At 28.1% G+C, this 10000-nt stretch overlaps 3 non-coding genes across 3 annotated transcripts in view; all 3 read left to right on the forward strand.

Annotated features, from left to right (window-relative positions):
• The first annotated feature begins 1545 nt into the window (after positions 1–1545).
• Positions 1546–1664, forward strand: LOC145846464 (5S ribosomal RNA). The gene has a single exon (XR_014370789.1). It is a non-coding gene; the product is annotated as a 5S ribosomal RNA (ribosomal RNA).
• A 2855-nt stretch (positions 1665–4519) lies between these two features.
• LOC145846444 (5S ribosomal RNA) lies at positions 4520–4638 on the forward strand. The gene has a single exon (XR_014370770.1). It is a non-coding gene; the product is annotated as a 5S ribosomal RNA (ribosomal RNA).
• Positions 4639–8763: 4125 nt separating this feature from the next.
• LOC145846454 (small subunit ribosomal RNA) overlaps positions 8764–10000 on the forward strand; it is a 1808-nt gene continuing 571 nt past the window's right edge. Inside the window, exon 1 of the ribosomal RNA XR_014370780.1 lies at positions 8764–10000. This exon is cut by the window's right edge and continues 571 nt beyond it. This is a non-coding gene — a ribosomal RNA (small subunit ribosomal RNA).

The following is a 10000-nucleotide window of genomic DNA, read 5'->3' on the forward strand; positions in this document are numbered from 1 at the left end:
TCTAATGTGTTTATTGTAGGTTATTGGGTGCTGAAAGAGCCATAAAAACCTCATAATCGAACAATTTACTAAAAAATTATTAATATTGAAAGATTTAAATTTCGAAATAACCTACCTACGGTTAATCTACACGCGTTTAGAAGCCGTAAAAAAATATTTTCGACTTTGTAATGGACCAAACAAAAAATATAGAAAAAATTATCGAAAAAAAAAATCTTTTAAAACTTACCTTACGTTAGTCCTTATGCGTTGCGAAGCTCAAAAAAAATATTTTCGACATTATAATAGAACAAACAAAGAAAATAGAAAAATTTTCCAAAAAAATAAAAAGTCGAAATTCGAAAAAAGAAGAAAAGTGGTCCTTTTCTAGGAGTTTTTTATTCCCAAAAAATGGGTTGATGTCCCCGTAACCCCTAAAAAAAGGGGGTCGAAATAACATTTTTTCATCATGCTTCAAATGGGCTGAAAAATTTTTTACGGGGTCTCTGGACCAAACAAAAACGATCTGTCGAGTCAGAATTCCGAAAATCGAAATTTCCCGAAATTTCTGTACTTAAAAGGCGGGGCGCCCACTATCGACAAAAGTGTGCCAAAACCCACAAACGTTGTGTTACGCGCGCTAAGATAAACACAAGCCTGATTGCTGAAAATGTATTCTATTTGAATAAGGTAAGTATCAACATCAAGGAAGCAATTCCTTTATTATAAACTCATACTCTGACATTGCGCTAATATTGCTCGTGAATTGTTATTTAGTTTGAAATATATTTTATATTACTTTTATTTTATTTTAATTCTATATAATAACTATTTTATATTTTTATTAAAAAATTTCTTGTTTAGTTTCTAAGCAACCACAGTTACGTTTATATGTTTAATTCTATTGTATTCTATATTTATCGATAATTTAATAAATGTTTTAAAAGACTATTCTGGTTTTCCACGCTCTCTTCAAAAATGTGAGTTCTTTTAATTCTTCCACTTAATTATTCATTTTAAAGTAAAACAACTAGTTATACATATTATTATATTATAATGTATGTGTATTATATACTATTATTTTATAACATAAACATAGTTGAGTTATTAAATTAAACGTCAAATATTTTATTACCTAAAATTAAGTTAATCGTAAAATCTGATGTAGTATGAGATATTCTTTAGAAACTAGCTATAAATATTCTTGAAGTAAAACAAAACCATCTATAAATAGAACAATGAGAAATAGTAAAACAAACTAAACACAACATGTTTATTTTAACATTATTTTTTATTTAGTTTAATCACTTAATAAACTTTACTTCTAATCATAGTATTTAATATAGAATATAGTTAACAATCTTTTAAACGAAGTCTTAAATAAAGTTACAGGGAGTAATCGTAATTAAAACACCAAAAAAAAAGGTTTTAATAAAAAAAATACTTACATCAAGTTAAAATTTTATAAGGATTAATTTTAAAATATCAAATTGATTGTAAATCAAGTGCAAATAGGTTTTTTAAACAAACCGAAGGGTTTATAAAGGCTTGTAAACGCTTTCAAACGCCTACGACCATACCACACTGAGCACACCCCATCTCGTCCGATCTGGGAAGTTAAGCAGTGTCGGGCGTGGTTAGTACTTAGATGGGTGACCGCTTGGGAATACCACGTGCCGTAGGCTTTTGCTTTTTGAATTCATCTTTTTTGTACTATTTTTCTTTCTGACCTATTTATACTTATTACTCGTTTATTTACATTTCTTTAACGCTTAAAAGAAAAGTAAATTCTAGTTATTAGCAAATAAAAACGTAAGCCAATCAGATAACGTTATTTGCTGTTTAAACCAATTAGAGCGCTAAAAAAGTGGTTTGACCAGTTTGAGATATCGAAAAAATAATGGCACCATCTTGTAGAGTACAATTTTCTGAGTTAAAATTAATACAATTAGTCTTTTATACTAAAACTTAAAAGTTTTTTTGTCCAAAAACAAATAAAAGCGTGGCTACTTGAAAAATCAAACGAAAATAAATTTTGCACTTTTGTATTGTGAGTCATAATAAGTTATTTACTGTTACCAACAGATACTAGCAAAAGCTTTTTAAAGTTTTGTATTAACTTAATGTATTTGTAATTACTTTTACTTAATAGAAACTATTGAATTACGTTTACTTAGTTTACTTTTGTATGTGTATTAAATATATAGCAATTTTGTTTGAACTTAAATAAGGACTATTAAACTATTAAAAGAAAACTATCAAAGTTTACTAACTCAAAAGCTAAATCTTAGTTATATTGTTATAAGCATTTATGTTGTAATTTACTAATAACTAAATGAGTTTATTTCAAACAAAAAGAATTAAATAATGTTATGTTATGTCAAGCCTACTATATGAGGTATATAGGTATATAAGGTATACAAGCTTATGTTTGAAAGTTATAATAATTAAAATAAAAATAAATATTTAGTTGGTAAAATTTGTATGTTTTAATATGCTTTGAAATTAGAGTTAGTATAGATGTTTTTTTTTAAATATAATAAATATAAGTATTTAGTTACTAATAATAAACTAAAATACCAATTTTGTAGTTATTACAAAAAAAAAAACTTATCTTACTTAAAGTTCACTGTAATTGAAACATTATACAAAAGCTTTATAATTATAAGCTTTGAATAATTCTATTTGAATAAATAATAGATTCATAACTATATTCATGTTTGCATATTTAAATTATAAAAAGTTAGTGTTTTGTGTATTGACTTTATGATTATTTTATTTTAGTAACTGTTAGTTTTATACTTTAATAAAAGAAATATGGTTAACAAGTAAGTTAAAAATGAAAGAAGCATAAAAAAACACACTAATTAACTGCTTATTCAATAGTTTGATTATTTAATTATTTTTCTGTTATATAGTTCAATCGTATTGTATAAAAAATACAGAGGTTTAAAGTAAGTTAGAATAAAAATAAAACAAAACATATAAAATAAGCATTAGTTAAAATACATAGTTTTTTTTTCTAAGAAAATTTAATTCTTTAATAATAAGTAGTAATTTAAATAAAAAATAATACAAATAAAGTTATACAATATATATACAATAGTTTGTCAAACTAGGCAAAAAACAAACTAGGCAAAAAACCTACAAAGTAGGCCACCACTACAATCCAATGTTCCAACTGGAAATTCAATGAGATCGTTACTGTACTTGTGATGAACGTTGATAATCCCCAAGATTGTAAGTCGAAGGCCTTACCCAACCTAACCAGCGCACTGGTTTTCTTACAACTGAATTAATCAACATTTATTATTGAATATAATCATTATTGATAGATAGAGGAATGTTGACAATCAACAACAGATTGTAGGTCAAAGGCATTACTCGACCCAAGTACCCACAACCTAGATTGAACAACATTTATTAGATAGATTTGTTTATTGATAGATAGAGGAATATTGTCAATCCACAACAGATTGTAAGTCAAAGGCATTACTCGACCCAAGTACCCACAACCTAGATTGAACAACATTTGTTAGATAGATTAGTTAGATAGATAAATAGTACAGTATAATCTCAAAGAATTTGAAGCCCGAACATTGAACGATAGTGGTGTTTCGTGACGACTAGCGGGATTCGATCTTACAACCTTCTGCTTATGAGTCAGCTGATAAGACCACTGACCCACCGCGCCACGACAAAGATAAAGAAATATTTTGCTATATAAATAGGTTGATTTTTATAATTTTGTTATACAGTGTCAATTACAGTGAACTTCAAGTAAGATATACATATTTATATACATAGTATATATATTTCCGAGTCTGACTTTGAGTACTTTTTATATATTATTAACAAGATTTTTTAGGAGTAATATCTGTTTAGTTCTTTAATATATCTTTAAAATAATAATATTTTTTAAGGTGTTTAAAACTTTTAGAAGCTGTATGTAATGTCTTTTAGTTTAATAGTTCTTTTAAATTAGTAAAAAAAATAAACATGGTTGAGTTATCAAATTAAACAAAATAGAACGTCAAGTATTTAATTACTAAAATTAATTTAATTAAAAAAAAAATCTCAGGTAATCTAAAATGTCAGGAATTATTTAAAAATAAATATAAATTTAAAACTTATTATATTGAAAAGATTGATGAATAATACTCTTGAATGTATGCAATGTTTGTATTTGTAATGCAATAACATAAATGGATAGATCAATGACAAATTGTAAACATATTGTATTATTTTATTTTACGATTTTATTTTATTTATTTAATAATTCAATAAACTTTACTTCTACTTTTCCTGGTCTTAGGTAATTTATAGATAACAATTATTTAAACAAACACTTTTGTACAGTTACAATACAGTTTTAGTACAGTTTGGGAGTAACTGTTGATTAAAAAAACAAAAAAAAGTTAATTCAGGTTAAAATTTTATAAGGAATAATTTTAAAATATCAAATTGATTGTAAATCAAGTGCAAATAGGTTTTTTAAATAAACCGAAGGGTTTATAAAGGCTTGTAAACGCCTTCAAACGCCTACGACCATACCACACTGAGCACACCCCATCTCGTCCGATCTGGGAAGTTAAGCAGTGTCGGGCGTGGTTAGTACTTAGATGGGTGACCGCTTGGGAATACCACGTGCCGTAGGCCTTTGCTTTTTGAATTCATCTTTTTTGTACTATTTTTCTTTCTGACCTATTTATACTTATTACTCGTTTATTTACATTTCTTTAACGCTTAAAAGAAAAGTAAATTCTAGTTATTAGCAAATAAAAACGTAAGCCAATCAGATAACGTTATTTGCTGTTTAAACCAATTAGAGCGCTAAAAAAGTGGTTTGACCAGTTTGAGATATCGAAAAAATAATGGCACCATCTTGTAGAGTACAATTTTCTGAGTTAAAATTAATACAATTAGTCTTTTATACTAAAACTTTAAAGTCTTTTTGTCCAAAAACAAATAAAAGCGTGGCTACTTGAAAAATCAAACGAAAATAAATTTTGCACTTTTGTATTGTGAGTCATAATAAGTTATTTACTGTTACCAACAGATACTAGCAAAAGCTTTTTAAAGTTTTGTATTAACTTAATGTATTTGTACTTAGTTTAAATTAATAGAGTTTATTTGGTTTACTTTATTATGTGTATTGAATGTGCTAGTATCTAAAAATAAATACAACTAAAACAAAACAAACAAGGAGAGTACTTGAATAGAACCAACACAATTTACAGACCAGTTGTGTACTAAATTTAAAGAAATTCTGAATAGTGAATATGCAATTATTATTATAAGTTCAAAGTTCACTTTAATTTAAATTAATGTATTTTGTAAATTGGTTTTATTTAATACGATAGTAGTGAATTACTTTATTTAATTTACTTTAGTATGTGTTGTATAACTTTATTTAAACCAGAAGCAAAACGGGATTATACTTTCAATAAACTACACAATTTACAGACCAGTTGTGTACTAAATAAAAAGCTATTGTGAATAGTGAATATGCAATTATTATTATAAGTTTATAAGTTCACAGTTTACAAAAGCTTTAGAATTTAGTTATTATTTGTTCATATTTGCATATCTAATTTATGAAAAGTTAGTGTTATGTGTATTGGCTTTTTAATTTCTTTATTTGTAGAACTGTTAGTTTTATATTCTAAAGAAACATTTTTAAATAAATATGTTTAACAAGTAACTTAAAAATGGAAGAAATATATTGTATATATTGTGAACTGTTTATATTTATTCTAGCTATTTGCTTAGTGTATTTATTAATGTGATTATTTTATTTTGTTGTTTGTCTTATAGTTTAATCGTATTGTGTTGAAATATATATAACAAATACAGAGGTTTAAAGTAAGTTTAAATGAAAATAAAATAAGACATATAGTTGAAATATAAGTTTAAAAAAATAGTTTTTTTTTTTTATTTCTTTGTTTGTTTGATTGTTTGTTTATTATATAATCGCGACGTGTCATTTTATTACTTTTAAGCATACTAAATATAATAATAGGTATAGTTATAGGAAAAATTCAATTAGTTTCTAATGTAATAAAAAAGTTTATTTCCACAAATAAATAAATACCTGAAAAATCAAATGAAAAATAAATTTCGCACTCTTGTATTGTGAGTCATAATAGGTTATTTACTGTTACCAACAGATACTAGCGAAGGCTTTTTAAAGTTCTATGTTAATTCAATGTATTTGTACTTAGTTTTATTAAAATGACAGTATTGATGGTTACGTTTATTAAGTATGTTTATTTAACGTTATGTAACTCAAGTAAAACCAGAAGCAAATAAGGAGACTACTTTCAATAAACTACACAATTTACATACCAATTGTATACTAAACTTAAAGCTATTCTATTTTATTCTTGATAGTTATTTTAAAGTTATTAAATTATACAAATGTATTTTGTAAAGTAGTTTTATAAAGTTACTATAGTTTATTTAACTTACTATAGTATGTGTTATATAACTTTAATTAAACCAGAAGCAAAAAGGGAGACTACTTTAAATAAACTACACCATTTATTGTTATATATAACTCTAATAAAACCAGAAGCAAAAAGGGAGACTACTTTAAATGAACTACACAAATTAAAAATATATTATTATTTATAAATCAATCGTGTTGTGTTTCAAAATACATTTTTCAAATAATGTTTTACAAGTATTTATCAGTTATTTAGTTTTCTTTTTATAGTTTAGCCGTATTGTTTTATTTATTTGTTATTATTTTTATTTAATTGTTTGCTTATTATATTTATCGCCATGTGCTTAAAAAATAAAACAACTATAAAGGTTAAAAAAGTAAGTTTAAATAAAAATAAAATGAAACATATAAAATAAGTTTATGATTTTTTTATTATTATTATTATTATTATTTAATTGTTTGCTTGTTATATTTATCGCGATGTGCTTAAAAGAATAGAACAAATACAAAGGTTTAAATTGTAAGTTTTAAATAAAATAAAATGAAACATACAAAATAAGCTTATGATTTTTTATTATTATTATTATTATTATTATTTTTTTTATTTCATTGTTTGTTTAATATATCTATCGCGATGTGCTTAAAAAATAAAACAACTATAAAGGTTTAAAAAGTAAGTTTAAATAAAGATAAAATGAAACATATAAAATAAGCTTATGTTTGATTTTTTTATTTTACTTTTATTAAATTGTTTGCTTATTATATTTATCGCGATGTGCTTAAAAGAATAGAACAAATACAAAGGTTTAAATTGTAAGTTTTAAATAAAATAAAATGAAACATACAAAATAAGCTTATGATTTTTTATTATTATTATTATTATTATTATTATTTTTATTTCATTGTTTGTTTAATATATCTATCGCGATGTGCTTAAAAAATAAAACAACTATAAAGGTTTAAAAAGTAAGTTTAAATAAAGATAAAATGAAACATATAAAATAAGCTTATGTTTGATTTTTTTATTTTACTTTTATTAAATTGTTTGCTTATTATATTTATCGCGATGTGCTTAAAAGAATAGAACAAATACAAAGGTTTAAATTGTAAGTTTTAAATAAAATAAAATGAAACATACAAAATAAGCTTATGATTTATTATTATTATTATTATTATTATTATTATTATTATTATTATTATTATTATTATTATTTTTATTTCATTGTTTGTTTATTATATCTATCGCGATGTGCTTAAAAAATAAAACAACTATATTAAAAAGTAAGTTTAAATAAAGATAAAATGTAACATATAAAATAAGCTTATGTTTGATTTTTTTATTTTATTTTCATTTAATTGTTTGTTTATTATATTTATCGCAATCTGCTTAAAAAAATAAAACGAGTATTAAGGTTTGAAAAGTAAGTTTAAATAAAAATAAAATAAAACATATAAAATAAGCTTATGTTTTTTTTTTTTTTTTTTATTATTATTATTTTTATTCAATTTTTTGTTTTTTATACTTATCGCAATGTGCTTAAAACGATAAAACAAATATAAAGATTTAAAAAGTACGCTTAAATAAAAAATAATACAAATAAAGTTTATTTATAATAAATATATATATTTAAAACATTAAAAAAAGTAGTTTATACATATTTTTATTTATTTATTTCTTTTAAACATATTAAATAAAGTATAAAAAAGTATTAAAACATTTAAACGTAGCATAAATAAGCTTAAAACATTAAAATAATCGAAAAGAAACAAAGAAATTGAAAAAAATCGGAAAAAATCGGCAAAAAAAGTTCAACAGCAACATTTGAGCATCATACACGTATGCATTACTTTACACTAGTGAGAGAGACGTGTTTGTGCGTTCGGTCGACTTGACGAGAAAGCGGGCTTAAAGCATTACTGTTTAGCACCCGAGGCGCGGCTATTGCAGCGGCGGCGAACGTGCTATGTAAACGCATTGGAGCAGCGTATGAAAAACTACAAGCGTCCAGCGGCGGTAGGCTTATAGCTTTGCGAAGTCGTCGAGACGAGTAGCCGACGCAGGCAGGCACGGCTCGAGGCGGGTAACTGCAGCAGACAGATGGCGTGTTGCTGCTGACGAGTTAACCGGCAGAAGGCAAACGGTTGGTCGGGAGAAAGAACAGTCAGTTGTATAGCTGCATGCTGCAGTCGACGCGGGCTGGCGCTTTAAACAGCAAAAGGCCGGCGCCGACTTTCAGTAACGTTCGCAAGGCTTTTAAGCCGAGTGATAGAAAAGGTCTGTATTTATACAGTAAAAACGCTCAGTCGAGCAACGGGTTTAAACGCCCTCGGATAGTTATCTGGTTGATCCTGCCAGTAGTCATATGCTTGTCTCAAAGATTAAGCCATGCAAGTGTAAGTACGAGCTCACGTACAGTGAAACTGCGAATGGCTCATTAAATCAGTTATGGTTCATTTGATTGTACGCTTTTACATGGATAACTGTGGCAATTCTAGAGCTAATACATGCGTAAAGCGCCGAACTGACGTGAGGCGCGCATTTATCAGACCAAAACTAACCGGCTTTCGGGTCGTTACAATGGTGACTCTGGATAAGCTTGCGGATCGCACGGCCTAGTGCTGGCGACATCTCATTAAAGCAACTGCCCTATCAACTATCGTCGGTACGGTATCGGCCTACCGAGGTTGTAACGGGTGACGGAGAATCAGGGTTCGATTCCGGAGAGGGAGCCTGAGAAACGGCTACCACATCCAAGGAAGGCAGCAGGCGCGCAAATTACCCATTCCCGGCTCGGGGAGGTAGTGACGAAAAATAACAATGCAGACCTCGTACGAGGTCCTGCAATTGGAATGAGTACACTTTAAACTTTTTAACGAGTATCCATTGGAGGGCAAGTCTGGTGCCAGCAGCCGCGGTAATTCCAGCTCCAAAAGTGTATATTTAAGTTGTTGCGGTTGAAAAGCTCGTAGTTGGATATAGGGACGGCGAGGTTGGTCGGTCGAAAGGCTAGCACTGGCCTCGTTGTTCTTGTTGGTCGGTGCCTTCGCGGTGCTCTTAACTGAGTGTTGCGGTGGTCCGGCAAGTTTACCTTGAAAAAATTAGAGTGTTCAAAGCAGGCTTTACGCTTGTATAATGTTGCATGGAATAATGGAATAGGACCTCGGTTCTATTTTGTTGGTTTTCGGAGCACGAGGTAATGATTAATAGGAACGGACGGGGGCATCCGTACTGTGCCGTTAGAGGTGAAATTCTTGGATCGGCGCAAGACGAACGACTGCGAAAGCATTTGCCAAGAATGTTTTCTTTAATCAAGAGCGAAAGTCAGAGGTTCGAAGACGATCAGATACCGTCCTAGTTCTGACCTTAAACGATGCCGACTAGCGATCGGGCAGTGTCGAACTTAAGAACTGTCCGGCAGCTTCCGGGAAACCAAAGTCTTTGGGTTCCGGGGGAAGTATGGTTGCAAAGCTGAAACTTAAAGGAATTGACGGAAGGGCACCACCAGGAGTGGAGCCTGCGGCTTAATTTGACTCAACACGGGAAATCTCACCCGGCCCGGACACAGCGAGGAT

This window comes from Thalia democratica, unplaced genomic scaffold, assembly GCF_965202585.1.
Source record: "Thalia democratica unplaced genomic scaffold, ktThaDemo2.hap1.1 HAP1_SCAFFOLD_447, whole genome shotgun sequence".
In the NCBI taxonomy this organism is placed as follows: Eukaryota; Metazoa; Chordata; class Thaliacea; order Salpida; family Salpidae; genus Thalia; species Thalia democratica.